The sequence below is a fragment of the Benincasa hispida genome, unplaced genomic scaffold (assembly GCF_027475165.1).
Source record: "Benincasa hispida cultivar pf3 unplaced genomic scaffold, pf3_genome.v1.1 HicScf551, whole genome shotgun sequence".
NCBI classification, from domain to species: domain Eukaryota; kingdom Viridiplantae; phylum Streptophyta; class Magnoliopsida; order Cucurbitales; family Cucurbitaceae; genus Benincasa; species Benincasa hispida.
The window spans coordinates 12,374-23,081 of record NW_028326659.1 but is presented as its reverse complement, the minus strand read 5'-3'; the positions used below and the strand labels follow the sequence as shown (position 1 = coordinate 23,081).

At 31.0% G+C, this 10,708-nt stretch overlaps 1 pseudogene; it reads left to right on the top strand.

The window, feature by feature from the left end:
• The first annotated feature begins 2,175 nt into the window (after nt 1-2,175).
• Nucleotides 2,176-9,513, top strand: LOC150030118 (uncharacterized; annotated as a pseudogene).
• Nucleotides 9,514-10,708: the final 1,195 nt, after the last annotated feature.

Genomic DNA, 10,708 nt, shown 5'->3' with positions numbered 1-10,708 from the left:
GCACTCTAGGGGAAAGGAAAAAGGAAATCTTCAGGTCCCACTAGTAGAGAGTTTCAATTCATGTTGTATTTATTAGACATAAATGTTTAGCTTGATCCTGGTAGTGGGGTTACTTACTGAGTTGTTTCAGTAAGGGCAAGGACGCGCCGAGAGGAATCCATGAACGAACCATTGGGATCAATTTTATGCTTCTGCTCATGATATTTAATTTTTTTTTTCATGTTTTTCAACTTTCAGTTTTGATGTTTGAAACTTACTGATTTGTTTTCCGACCTATTTATTATCATTTATGATTTACTGGCACCTTATTAATTGATTTTAATATTTAAATTTAATGGTTAGAAACGGCCTAGCTTGAGTCCTAGAGGTTGGGTTGTTACATGCGCCACTGAAATTGTCTACATGTATAATTAAATGGGTTGGGCCCACCACCGAAATCCTAAATCCTGCAATGTAAAGAAGTGGAATCGTCCCATTAACAAAATGTTGTTATTGATTGATTTTTTTCCCAATGAAAGTGGAACCGACAAGGACAGTAAGTTTTAAAATATAGACTAACCTAATACTAATTTAAAACTATTAAGAGATTAAGTGGAATTGATAGCAACTCAAAATACCAAGTGGCAGAGTTTGTTAACCCGTTTTTTATCTTTGTAATAAAATTGGTTTCTATTTATTTTTGTTATTTTTATAGATTTTTTCCTCGCTGTATTATTCTTTTGTTTAAACTTCAAAAAAAAAAATTCTTAATTGATTTGTCCTGTCTTATTCTTTTGGTTTTTTCTTTTTGTTTAAAGAGTTGTTTTTTCTTAATTGATTTTTTCCCGTCTTATTCTTTTGTTTTTTCCCCTTTTGTTTAAAGAGCTTTTTTTTTTTTAAGAATTTTAAATAGAGATGTTCATGAGTTGGGTTGGGTTGAAAGATTTTTTAGACCTAACCCAATTGTTCGGGTTGAAAATTTTTTTCAACCCAAATAACCTTGTTAAAAAATGAACCCAACCAAACCCAACCATAAAATATTTGTGTTGGGTTAGTTCGGGTTAATCGAGTCATTTGTTTAAAATTTTGTTCTAAAAAGAAACACAATGTAAATATGTAAAAGTCTTATTTAATTATTTTCATATATTGAATTAAGATTAACAACTCAATTTCAATTTATATAGTGAAAATTTTCTTTTTAAAGTACAAAGAAACTATTTTAAGAGTGGTTGAAAAATAAATTATTAAAAAAATATTAGAATTAAATAAAAATAAAATTAATATATGTATAAATAATTGTGTTATATGTAATAAAAAATATATTTTAAAGTTAATATTAAATTCGGGTTGGTTTGGATTATATTAGGTGAACCCATGAACCGAATCGACCCAACCCATAAAATTTTCATTTATTTGAATCCAACCCAACCCAAATGAGTTGATAACCCAATTCAAACCACACGGGTTGGATTGGGTTGATCGGTTTTTTTCGGGTCATTGTGTTTTTTGAACATCCCTAGTTTTAAAGAGTCTTTTTTCTTAATAGTTTCAGTTTTATTCTTTTATTTTTTTAAACATCTGGAAGTTTTTTCCAACTTTTAAATTTTTTATACTTACTCTTTTCCACAGTTTTTTATTTCACACATTTTTGTATTCTTTATATTTCTAAATATATAAAAAAAAAATTTCCTATTTTGTTTGATCTATTAAGACTTTTCTTCCTATCTGCTTTTCCTATTTGTTCCCCCATGTTTTTGGAATTGGACCTCAACTCTCTTATATTTCCCTAACTTAAAGTTTCTCAACTATGTCCATATTTATGTTTTCTTCCTAGATATGGTTGGAAGTGTTCAAAGAACAAATAGGGGACTAGGAAAGATCCAACTTGGAAGTATGGTACCGAAGTACAAGAAGGTCAAATAGGAAAATCCTACATTTATATCAAATGCAATTTTTGCAACAAGGTTATTATGAAAGATGTCAAAAGAATGAAAGATCATCTTAACACGTAAAAATCTTGCACCATGTAATAAAGTTCTTGATGAAGTTAAACAAGAAATTCAAGATAACCTTAAACAAGGAGAAAAGAAAATATGGCTAGTCAGAAACAATTTGAGAACATGGTTGAAGGGGGCATACTATTACGATCCGACTTCAAGTAGTTGTGATGTTTCTTCAAGAGGAATTCGAGGGTCAATGGATCGATATAGGATAGTTGATGATAGTGGTGTTGATAATGAAAATAAGGTTCAAAATCAAGTTACTCCTATGAATGCAAAGGAAGCGCGCAATTCTGGTTGTATGGATATTGGATTTTTTTTTTTTTTTTTTTTTTTTTGAAAATGGTATTTCGTTTAATGTGGCGAGAAGTCCTTCCTTTATACATATGTTTGAAGCCATCGAGTATGCATGAACTAAGTTCATGGATTTTGAAGGAAGAGATGAAAAGTATAAATCATACTGTTAATGACATCTACAAGACATGGGTGAACACTGGAGTTTCAATCTTATTAGATGGTTGGAAGGACATGAGAGGAAGGAGTTTAATTAATTTTCTTATAAACTCACCAAGTGGAACAGATTTCTTGAAATCGATTGAAGCCATAAAATATGGAAACTTGTTGTTTCAACTTCTCGATGATGTAGTAGAGGAAATTAGAGAGAACCTCGTAGTTCAAGTGGTGACAGACAACACATCTAACTACAAGACAGCTAGAAAAAAATGGGTGGAAAAGCAAAAGCATTTGTATTGGACTCCGTGTGCTACTCATTGTCTCGATTTGACGCTTGAAAAACTTGGTGAGCTGCCATAACATAAGAATGCATTGTTAAAAGCAAAGAAGGTCAGTAATTTTTATCTATAATCATGGTTGGGTTTTAGCTTGAACGAGATCTTTCACAAAGAGAGAGCTTGTTCGTCCAGGCACCACTAGATTTGCTATTGCCTATTTGACATTGCAAAGTATTTGTCAATCTATACAACCATTACAAGCAATGTTTACTTCTAAGGAATGATAAGATAGTGTTTAGGCCAAAAAAACCTAAAGGAAAGGAAGTGAAGAGAATAATTTTAAGTGACAAAATTTTTTTGCCTGTTGTAATGTATGCAATTAAGACTATAAAACCGTTGGTGAGTATTGACACCGTTTTTGGTCCGACGTTTATTATTATTACTATTATTATGTTTTTTTTTCCTCTTTTTCATTTTTTAATTTATTTTTAAGTTAATTTTATTTTTTAAAAACTTATTTAATTTATTTTTAGGTGACTTATGTGTTTGTTTTTATTCATATTTTTTCATTTTATTATTATTATTATTTATTTATTTTATTATTTTCTTTCTTCTCTCTTTTAACCATTCTTCAACAACTCCCTATTCTTAAGAAAAAATAGAGAAGAAGAGGAAGAAAAAATAAAATAGGAGGAAGGAAAGATTGAAGACAAAGGGAAGAAGGAAAGAAACATATTGAGACTAAGTGAGAATAGAGTGAAAAGTATAGAAGAGGAGAGAAAAGGAAAAGAAGTGTTCCGACGAGGAGCAATCTGGCAAATAGGGACTCCTACGACAGATGAACCTCCATTCCGATGAATTATTGTAACTTCCGGCGAAGACCCATGATGCTGCCATCACCTACAAAATAAAGGTAAAAAAGTGGAAGAAGAGAAGAAAAAACTGGTGAGGAAGTAGGAAGAGGAAGAGAGAAGCGGATATTTAATAAATATGTGAACCATTTTCATTATTTATTTATTTTCTTATATTCAATAAATATAGTGGGCCCCACATACTTCTATATTATCATTTTATTTAATAAATAAAGTGGACCTCACTTCTTTCAATATTATTTTTTTAAAATGTGGTGGACTCACTTGGCTTTACGTAAATATATTTTTTTTCCTTTTCCTATCTTCTCGATTTTCTCATTTTTTAAATTTATATTTATATTAATTTATTTATTTATTTTGCTCATTCTTTTCCCTCAATCTCACCCAATTTTTTTTAATTTTCTTTATTTATATATTTATATTTATATTTATTTTATTATTTATTTTGCTCATTTCCCCTCAATCTCACCATTGTTTTTCAGGCTTCTTAAATATATATATATTTTTTAAAAAATTCTAAAAGGATATCTCCAAAAAAAATTTACTTTTAATTTTTTTTTCCTTTCTATAGTCTGTTTTACTAACCATTAGTTTTTAATCTCTCAATCCACTAAATTCTTGATTTTGGATCTTCTACAAAATCTCAATTACATGATTTTAAATTTTGATGAATTTTAAACTAGTTCTAAACATGAAATTTAAATAGATTGTAGTTTAAAATTTCTTTAAAATATTTAAACAAAACTTTTACTTTAAAGTTGAATATAAATTCTAATTTAACATTGTTAAATATGTTTCTATTGAATTTTTAGTTTTGGAGATTCTTAATAGTATTCCATATTGCTTGAATTTAAAACTTTAAATATGAACTTTAGATAGGTTGTAATTCACATTTTTGCAAAATGAAAATTAATTTTACTTGAATTTATAATTTTATAAATATATCTTATTGGGATTTAATCTAAGAATTGTCTTTGAATTTCAAACTTCATTATTTTGGATTCCTAGATAAATTTTATATTAGCATTATTCAGTTTCCAAAATAGAATTTCAACCAATTTTAAATTTCAAATTTTCAAATGAATTTCAAACTTTTCTTTTGAATGGCTTGCGCCATTCATAATTATTAATTGACATTTTTCTAAAGTATGAATTAGTTTACTAAGAAATTTTCATAATCATATTATAGAGTTGATGTTGCTAAATGCCTAAATTCTAAAGATCAATATTTCATAAAAGAATCCAAATATAAATTGACATACATTGTTACTCACAAAAAGTAGACCGTTTTAATTTTTTTTTAATGTGTGGCCAATCACGCCTTAAAATGATTGGTGGCGAGTCCAAGCTTTTCACCTCGAAAGAGGACCCTAGGGAAGGGTTGGATTGACACCATCACATAACGGAAGAGTTTAGGATCCATAAACACTCTAATTCATCAATTTTTGTTGAAAAGAAACATGCTAAAAAGGGTTTCAAGAATATACCTTGGCCGAACCAACAAAATCTCCATTTCCAACTGCAAATTCCTCTAAATCCTTGTGTAGACCACCACAAGATCTTCCCTACTATTCTTTTGGTGCTTTAGATTGAGTTGTGGGACTCAAAATAAGCTGGAATCAAACCAACCCATTGAAGAACACCTTCTTCATCCGAATTTTTCAGCAAAAATTCAGTCGGTTCATCCTACATTCTTTACTCTAATCTCTTCAATATATTGCAGACTATCATGCAAAGAGATGTGCTGCATGGGATGCAGCTCATGCTTGGAGTAAACCAAGGAAGAAGGTGGGTTCCTTGTAAGCTATTTTGAAGATGACTTGAAAAACCCATTTTTTCAAGTTTTGTGTAATTTTTCAATTTCCAAAAATTCATTTTGATTTTAAAATCTTATTAATTTTACAAATTAATTTCATAAATTAATTTTCTAATAAAATTAATAAATAATTATTTAAACAATTTAAATAATTCTAGTTAATTTAATATCCAATATTAAATAATTTTTACATAAATTCATCTTCATATATTTAAATCATATTTAAATATATTTTCTCCAATTTCGTTTGATTCTAATTTGAACATTTCAAATTAACTTATCACGCTACTCTAGAGCTAATCCATTTTCAAGGGAACCACATGGACCTACAGATCATGGGCTCCAACGATCCGAGATTAATCGGCTAAACTCATTAGACCGATCTAACTCCTATTCGTTAACCAATGGGTCACTCCACTAAAGCCCATAGTTGAACTCTCGATATAACCATGATTAGTAGGTTAACCCTCCACTAAAGCCCATAGTTGAACTCTCGATATAACCATGATTAGTAGGTTAACCCTTCACAGTTGTTCGTAATAACGACTGGGTTAAATCTCTGTTTTACCCCCAAAATTACCTCCTCACTGATCCCCTAATGAACAATTATTTTGTGATCCAATCACAAAACCGAGTCCCTCTCATGCCGCATGGTGGGATCCCTTGTTCAAGCCCTAGAATCAGCACTTAAGAGAACAACGTCTCTACTATCCCTAAAGTGGGTATGAGTGAATTCCCTCTTGTACCCTATATCCCCAGCTATCTATCCAGTCTTACCCCTAAAATGGCAGTCATATTGAGTCGGCGCTGTTGAGCCAACCCTCACATATGCAAATCTAAGGGAAATCCTAGATAATTCATAGTTAGCTCAAGATTAAGGTCAAGTTACTTATGTCATCGCTTTGAAATAGTCAGTCTTACACAATAAACATAAGAGTGACTCATTTCGTGGTCCGATCTTATACAAACTCTTTTGCACAAGGACACCCCCACTCCTCATGTCCAACATAAACAAATTAGGATTACTTCGTTTGTAGCACTTTACAACTCCTTGTAACAACTACAGAGCAGACCTCATCCAATAGTGTTACCAGAATAAGGTACCCAATCTTATCCATGTACTATAGATCATTTTGACTATTTACTTGAACTTGATCCACCTTTATGTCTCCACATAAAGTTCAAGTACTCATCCAATAGTCAAGGGACTTTTAGGTTTATTGGATTTCTATTCAAGTAATAGATCTATTCAATAACACCTTTATTGAATTATCAGAATAAGTTTTATTGTTTACATACTACGAGTTTTAGGATATAAAACCCAACAGGAAGGACGTTGGCCGCTCCGCGTGGCGATAGTTGTGACAGTGAGTGTTTTGAGATTGGTTGATTTTGAGAAGGTGTCTGCAATGAGATTTATATATGGTGTCATGGATTCAACAAAAGAAGAAATTGGCAAGAATCTTGGTGGGGAGGAAACAAGTAGAGTTAGCAACGAGGCCGGGGCAAGATGGGGGAGGGTTCTCCATCCCCGGCCCCGTGGAGGGAATTCACCCCATCCCCACCGGGGAAACGGGGTCTCAGCGGGGATTCCCCTATTAATATTTTCTTAACCAAATTTTTTTATTTAAAAGTACACTAATTCAATAAACTAATTCATGAAATAAAAACAATTTAGAAGTTTACAAATCCATTAAATAAGTTCACAACTTATATTAAATAAACTTCGAGTGTTGGAAGTCAATTAAAATCATGTCTTATACAATTAAAAACAAAACAACCATGATCATAAATTGCTCTTGTTTGATGTCTTCTTTTCAAATTTTCCTTCTTTCTTGACATCGTGATCGTCTCATCCTTAGTTTTGAGCATTATTCCTATATTTAAAATATAACTTACAAATAATGTTACAAAAAAAAAAAAAAAAATAGACAACAAGTTTTAAAATTGGTCATAAAAAAATAATGTTAATCCTTGAACATACAGTCATCAGAGTCATCTACATCTTCCAAAACAGTTATTAAATGTTTAACCATTTCTTTTCTCGTGCTAGTACCTTATGTTGTCACATCACATATTTATAATACAAAAAAATTATTAATATATTAAATGTTAAAGATAGGTAGAACAACATAATCAAACTAATGTACTTATCAAAAATTTAGTTGCAATCCAATTTAGCCTCTATTGTCTTCGGATGAAGCTTGTTACGATGGTGGCTTACATTCCGACCGCAGGTACTAAAAGATGCAACACTAGATAAGGGAATGGCTAATATGTCTCTAGCAATCTCTTGTAAAATGGGATACTTAACCTCATTCAATTTCCACCAACCCAAAATGTCAAGATCAGATGATCGGGGTAAGACAAGTTCATCCAAATATGCATCAAACTGTTGCTTGTGATTCATCTTATTGGAATTTGATACAAACAAGTCATAACCATTAAAATCATCAAATTATGCAATTTTTGATGTTCCATCCAAATTTTTAGAGCCAGAATCATCACCTTCACTTTCATGCTTCAGCTGATAAATTCTAGGAAGTAAAACTCAGTTAACTTCAATTTGTAACGAGGATCTAAAACTGCAGCGGTTGTTATGGCCATGAATTTTCTTCTAATACTCATCAAACTTTGAAATCATATTTGCAGTCATGTCTCTTATCTCTTGGAAGCTAGAATTCATCCACTCAGAAATAGCCAATTTCAGTAATGAAATATTTTTAGTTTCTCACATATCTCTTTAGCTAATATCCAATCTTGATCTACGTTGTTTTAATTGATAAAAAACACAGTTTCCTTAAATTTCTCCTTCTTTTTTTTTTTTGTGTATGTTCCCAAAAATCCACACTACTACAAACTCTTTCAAATCACTGCCAACTCATTCTTCACAATTAAATTCAGAATATGAGCACAACACCGCATATGAAACAAACTCCCATCCAAGATTATGTTAAATGACAAACTATCAACAAGCATATTAGCCATGGAGTCATTTGTATTGTAATTATATAGAGTTATAATAGATGACAACTTTTGATCAATATTCCAATCTAACAGACATTCCATAATTTTTTCATGAAGTATCTCAAAAGTTTGTGGAGAAAAGACATATATAAACCTGATTATTTTGGAACCTACCAAGTTACAGCAAAAATAAATTATAAAATCTATCTATATTTGAAGACATAATTCTAGCTTTTTAAATTATGAAATTTATATAATTATATCATTTAAACAATGCAGCAAACAATAACCAACTAAAGAAACAAATAATTTCATCATTTAAACAATGTAACAAACAATAGCCAACTCAACAAACAAATAATTTCATCATTTAAACAACGAAACAAACAAATAATTAATAATGTAACAATCTTAACAACAATAACCAACTTAACATAATTTTAGCGACAAATAATTTCAAAATTTTAATAATTTTAACAAAAAAAAATAGTATTAGTAAAATGTTCGTAACAAGAATTTTAGTAAAAAAAGAACAAGAATTTTAACAACATTTTAAGATCTAATTAAAAAACAGTGTTAGTAAAGTAACTTACACTGAACAGCAAATCGGCTTGAAGAACAGAAGGTCGCGTTGGCCGTGAGGGTGAGGCACATGTGCATACGACTGGCCGACAGGTTAGCGTTGGCGAAGAAGAAACTTGAAGAACAGAAGGTCTCATTGGCGAGGCGTTGGCGTGACCGACTGGTAGTGTTGGCGAGGTGTTGGCGTGGCACGACAGTCAGCAGTGAGGGTGAGATTGAAAGGAAAAAGAATATTGAAATTTCAAGTTAGGATTTTTCTTTTTAGATTTAAAAATTAAATATTGGGATTGGGCTTAGAGTTTAGATAATGGGCTTTTTGGGTAGAATTATTAATTTGGGATACCGTTCCCGTCCCCGCCTCGTTCTTGGATGGGGACCAGAATTTTTCCTAGTTTGACCCCATCCCCGATCAAACTGGGGATTCTCGAACCGATCGGGTCAGGGCATTTTTTGCCAACCTTAGAAACGAGTTATAAGAAGATATGAAATATTATTGATGAAAAGTAGGAGTTTTAACTTCATCACAATTACACACGGCAACATATTTCTTGAATCCACATTTTTAGTATGATGATATTTTTTTTACTCATCCATAAATTAAATTAGGCTTGTATACATGTATGGATAAGTTGATAACAAATGAAAACGAGAGAATAAAAGCCAGCCTTCAAATAGATTCATTTTGAAGGAGGGAAGAATTCTTTGGGTTCCAACAAGCAATAGCCTCTTTGCAAAAAAAGATCTCACATTTTTATTTATTTTGGTTTCCTTACTTGATGTGATATTGGTGATGTAGTTGATTGGTGGACTCAATTCGGGGATGGAACACTAGAACTAGCAAAATTCGCCATCAAAGTTTTAAGTCTTACTTGTTCAGCATCTGGTGTGAACATAATTGGAGTACATTTAATCAAGTTAGGAAGTGTTCAATTGTATTTCTTTACTTTGCAAAAAATTGTTTAAGACTTCTACCGTTAATGATAAGTTTATGTTTCATGGATGGATGCATACAAAGAATTAAAAGGAATCGTTTAAGCACAACTTAGTGAAATAACTTAATTTGTATCATGTACAATAAAAGATTAAAGGATAGACACTTGAAGCGAAAGAGTCCCCAGGAAGAAGTCGATTCATTTGTGGAAGATGATCTATCATCTGATGATGAGTGGATTGCTGAAAATAATAGTGGGGTTACAAATCCCTTTGTTGAATAGTATGGTGATTCTAACATCAATGTTTATAAGACCAAACAACCATATATTAAAAGTGGAGGTATATTACTTATTAAAAAGATTTAATTTAAACAAATTTCCAAAATTCACTTAGTTGTAACTTTTATTAACAAAATTTATTTCACAAATAGATAAAGGGAAGAGGCTGATGACATTGGATGAAGTGGAATGAGTAGATATCGAGAGTGACAACAAAAATGAGGATGAAGCTATTAGATATAAGGATGATTCTATGGAAGATCCTAGTAGTGATAATGATAATGATATTGATATTGAAGATAAAATTTAGATGGAACATTAAGATTTTTTTTCTTTTGTCATGATTAATTATTGGGATTATTTTATTTGTCATGATGAATTTTGAGTATGTTAGGTATTTTTAAGCAATACTATAACATTATAAATATATAATAGTATATATTTTATGATTTAATTATGTCTTATTAATTTAAAATGAGGTTTACGCCTCATTCGAGGCTTATGCCTTGCCTCTGTAAGGGAAAACGCGAGATTCGTACAGCACTTCGAG